Here is a 5,221-nt window from a genome sequence, read left to right as displayed (position 1 = left end):
ATCTTTTAAATTATTCAAAAATCTTCTGAAAGTTTTCTTTTTCAGCCTCAAAGACGTGGTTTATTTTGTTTTGGGGATGAGAACATGTGTCTATAATTCTGAGAGCTTGTTCTTTTATGAAAATAAATCAAAATAAATAGGTTATACATTTGGGAACATGGTAAGAATGTTTCCTGTGTTTTAATCCCAAAATGTTGAGTAAAACATTCAGAGTCTGTTCGTTGCCAAAAATTACATCAGTAGACCATGAAAGCTGTACTAACATGGAGCTCCTAGGTCAACATTAAAAACAGTTGTGAAGTTTTAAGTTGCTTTTGTTAATCAGTTGCTTTTTTTTTCCCCCAAAGACAACCTTGATCTTTCATTAATTAAGCTATGATAAGATCTGAATAGACTTCTGGTTTCCTATTTCCTGTAAAAGACCTAAGCTTGAACAAAGATATATTTTGTCTTTCTCTTGTCTGGTATTAACAATAAACAGAACGACTTTTTCTTTCCTGCCTTTTTAAAAAAAATGTGTAACCAGGCCTGACTGGCTGGTTCTGTTGGTAAAGGGGTCATAGAGTTTATAGTGTGAAGACAGTTGGGACCTGAGGTTGGAAAGAACAGCCTCCCCCTTTGCCTGGTGGGTGGCTTTGATGGTAAAAGAATCTGCCTGCAATGCAGGAGACCCAGGTTTGATCCCTGGGTTGGGGAGATCCCTTGGAGAAGGGAATGGCTACCCACTCCAGTATTCTTGCCTGAAGAACTCCTTGGACAGAGGAGCCTGGTGGGCTATAGTCTATGGGGTCACAAAGAGTCAAGGACACAACTGAGCGGCTAACGCTTTCACTCCCTGCCCACCGCCACCCCCCAACCCCATCAATCACCAACTATGGCAGAGCAGCTTGGACAGTGACTGAGGAGCACGGGTGGGAGACATGAAATCTGGGGGCAGCAAGAGAGACAGTGTTAGTGCAAGAAGGGCCGAGAGGCTAAATGAATAACTGGAGTACAAATCTCTGTTTTCCACATTGGTCTCTATAAACATAGAGAGATAAGTTGTTTTCCTTTCCCTGTCTGTCCCTTCTGTCCCTTCTGCTCCATGCTGCTTGCCACAGTTCTGGCTCCTTTTTCTATGTGAGGGTGAAGGGAAGGAGATGAGTGAGTCATCACCCGATTGCAATCAGACCCACCTCCATCAGCTTCTGGAGCTTCCACATTATTGCAGGATTCTTTAAGTGTTTGCTGAGTGCCAGGGTTCTTCAGCATCTGTTCCAAGTTAAGCCACATGGCCAGGTCACTCATCTACTGCACCTTGGCCATGGCCTATCTCTTCACGTCTTCAAGGCTGTTGTGTTGGTGGTTCTGTAACACCGTGTAGCCATGGTGACTGTCAGCTACCTGCTTACAGTTGGAGTCCAGGTCTAGTGCCTTATAGTGGACATCCATGGCTTTTGTATAGTCCTTTGTTGATTCTTAGGGCAGCTGCTTTCCATGGATAACCCTTGGTGAGAGTCATTTCTAACTGGATATATTTCTCACAGTCCTTGTGTGCAGCTGAAACTCCAGGAGTTCGATGGAGCAGGCAGCTCACTTGCTGTACAATTTGGTGTCTCTCAGATTCCTATTTGATGGTTTCTGGCCTGGGGATAGTCCCCTTTCTGCATATATTCATTACCTTTGTTCTGGGTTTATGCAGTCCAGGGTTTGGTGCTCTGCCAGAGACTTGTAGAAATGGATGGCATCTGTGTACTTTCCTTCCTTGGAGTAGGCTCTTCCAATTTGAGTGTAAGGTTTGGCGATCTGTTGGTGATACTTTTCTCGCTTGTTTAGCTGCTCTTCAAAGGCCTTCTCACAAATCTCCTGACTTTCACTCTGGTCATCCTTTGTGAAGTACCTGGCTCCTTGATTGGTCATGTGAGTCATGTTGGTGGGGTCTTGATGTTGGCTCTGTCGTACTATTTAAGGCTGAGTCAAAGTTGGTTTTTTTTTTTTTTCTTTCTCTTACAGGCATCCTTCCCCAACTCTTTTTCCTCCAGTGCCTGCTTCTTATTCTCTGGAAGATTTTCTTCCATTGGCTCTGGCTTGGTCTCCTTTTTGGGAGAAGATGGTGGTGGTGGAGGTGTTTCAGCTTCTTTCTCCTCATCCATACTGCCCAGATCACCTTGGAGGAGATACTGAGGGTAGTCATGACCTACGGATCTTGCAGTTTTAGCCCGGGTCAGATGGCCTGTTGTGTGTTGCCCTATCAGTTCCTGGTAGGTAGGATCCATGAGCAGTGTCCTTGTCCTGGAATCACTATCCAACATCTGGTATAGATCAGACACGATGAAAGGATTCTTGAATTTCCTCTCTGCTGACCATGGCTCCATATTCTGTAAACCATCTTTGAGCTGAGGATTGAGGATTACTTGCTTCATGTTTAAACTCTTGTCATAGGTTTGAGTGGTGATTTTTGAATGAGTTTAAAAACTCAAGAGCTATGGCTTTTGGGGAATAGAGCCCTTGCCCCAGTCAGGTTTTAAGTCAACAGTTTTGTCACCATCCTTGTAGCCTTTTGATGATCACCTTTCTTGGTGAAGGACACAGAGCGATTGCTGGAGAGCACACGGTCTGGGGACCTAACTCACTGTTTGAGGGCAGCACTGTGGCGCATCATCCTTGTTGCCAGCACTCAGGGCCTCATCACCTTTGTCTTTAACTCATTTATCTTCTCCATAGCCTGGCCTCGCCAGACCCATTCAGTAGGTTTTATCTGCTCTCGTTCTCAGCCTAGAACTTTGAAACAGATAGTTCCTAGATACTCTGGAAAACAGTTGGGCAGTTTCTTAAACTAAACATGCAACTGCTATAACACCCAGCTGTTATACTCTTGGGTGTTCATCCCAGAAAAAATAAAGACTTGTCCTCATGTAAAAACATGTAAATGAATGTCTATGACAGCTTTATTTGAAACAGCCAACAACTAAAAACAGATCAAACTTTCCTCAATGGGTGAATGGCTAAAGAAACTGGAATTCATATCCTTGACTACTATTCAGTAATAAGAAAGAAATGGATTATTGATACATGCAACAATTGGAATGAATCTCCAGGGTATTGTGATGAGTGAAAAGAGTCAATCCAAAAAGGTTAGCTACCATCTGTATGATTTCATTATATAACATTCTTGAAATGACAGAATTATACAAATTGAGGAGAACTTAGTAGTTGTCAAGGATCATGGGCAGGACAGGGAGTAGAGTGGTAGGTACAGTGAGGAAGGGAATTGAGTGTTATTAAAGAAGGGCAACCTAGTAATCCTTGTCATGTTGAAAATATTCTGTGTCTTTGTTTATCCCTCCACTTGCCAGTGGACATTTGGATTATTTCCAGTCCTTGGCTATGATGACTAATGCTGCTGTGAATATTCATGTACAAGTCTTTATATGGACATACATTTTCATTTTCTTGGGTAGTTGTCAAAGTGTGAAATTGCTAGATAGTTGTGGTGGTGGTGGTGGTGGTGGTGGATTAGTCACTAAATTGTGTCCAACTCTTGCAACGTCATAGACTGTAGCCCGCCCACCTCCTCTGTCCATGGGATTTTGCAGGCAAAAATATTGGAGTAGGTCGCCATTCCCTTTTCCAGGGGATCTTCCTGATCCAGAGATTAAACCCAAGTTTCCTGCATTGCAGGCAGATTCTTTACTGACTGAGCCACCAGGAAAGCCCCAGAGAGTTGTAAGTTAACTATAATCATAGTAAGCTAATATTTAACTTTTGAAGTGACTGCCAAAATGTTTACCATTTTACATTCCTACCAGCAATGTATGAGGGTTCCAGATTCTTCTCATACTTGCTAACATTTCATATTGACAGTCTTTTACATTACACCACTCTGATAAGTTTGAAATGGTATTTCACTATGATTTTAATTTGCATTTCTCTAATGATTAGTGAGGTCTTCCCTGTAGCTCAAATGGTAAAGAGTTCTCCTGCAGTGCAGGAGACCAAGGTTCGATCCCTGGGTCAAGAAGATCCTCTGGAGAAAGGAATGGCAATCCACTCCAGTATTCTTGCCTGGAAAATCCCATGGACAGAGGAGACTGGCGGGCTATAGTCCGTGGGGTCGCAAAGAGTTGGATACGACTGAACAACTTACACTACTAATGATTAATGATATCAAGCACCCTTTCATGGGCTTATTAGCCATTCATATATTTTTCTTAGTGAAATGCTTTTCAAATCTGTTGCTCATTTTTAAATTGGGTTACTTGAATTCTTATGATGGAGTTTTAAGTTTTTTTTTTAATCTATTATGGATATCAGGCATATAACTTGAAAATGTATTCTACTAGTTTGTGACTTTTTATTAATGGTGCTTTTTGAAGAGCAAAAGTTTTTAATTTTATGAGGTCTTTCCAATTTATTAATTTTCTATTTTATTGATCATGATTTTGGAACAAAAAGGATTCCTAAGAAATCTAGCCCAGTATCACGAAGATTTTCTCCTGTTTTCTTCTAGAAGTTTCATGTTTTTAGCTCATATATCTAGATCTGTGATCCATTTTGAGTTTATTTTTCTGAATGTTATAATGTTAAGATCTGAGGTTTTTATTTTCATATGGATATTCAGTTATTTTAGTACCATTTTCTGAAAAGACTTTCTTCTTCCTATTGAATTCCTTGGCATTCTGTTGAAAACTGATTGACCATAAGTATAAAGGTTTATTTCTAGACTCTCCTGTTACTTTTATCTACATGTCTATTCTTAAGTCAACACTGCAATGTCTTGATTATAGCTTTAGTTGGGAGTTTTGAAAAAAAAAGTGTAAGGTCTCTAACTTTTGTTCTTTAAAAATTTTGACTGTTCTGGGTTCTTTGTATTTCCATATAAAGTTCAGTATTGACTCACCCATTTCTACCAAAAAACTTGCTGAGTTTTTGATAAGGCTGACCTTGCTTCTATAGATCAATTTGGGGAGAATTGCCATCCTAACAATATTGAGTCTTCCAATCCATGAATGTGTTATATCTCTCCTTTCAGTTAGGTCTTTACTTTCAGCAAAGTTCACGAGATAAAGTGTGTGTCTCTTCTGCTGTTTGTTCATAACTATTTTATTCTTTTTGAAGCTATTGTGAATGAAATTGTTAATTTCATTTTCAGATTGTTCATTGTTTTCATAGATATATAATGTAATTTTGTGTATTTTATATCCTGAAAACTTGCTAAACTGATTTATTAGTTTAAGTAGTT

The 5,221-nt window shown here is 40.1% G+C and overlaps 1 pseudogene; it reads right to left on the bottom strand.

The window, feature by feature from the left end:
- Positions 1-514: 514 nt before the first annotated feature.
- LOC133246799 (stress-induced-phosphoprotein 1-like) lies at positions 515-2,701 on the bottom strand (annotated as a pseudogene).
- Positions 2,702-5,221: the final 2,520 nt, after the last annotated feature.

This window comes from Bos javanicus, chromosome 4, assembly GCF_032452875.1.
Source record: "Bos javanicus breed banteng chromosome 4, ARS-OSU_banteng_1.0, whole genome shotgun sequence".
Taxonomy (NCBI): Eukaryota; Metazoa; Chordata; class Mammalia; order Artiodactyla; family Bovidae; genus Bos; species Bos javanicus.
This window is presented reverse-complemented; position numbering and strand designations above follow the sequence as displayed.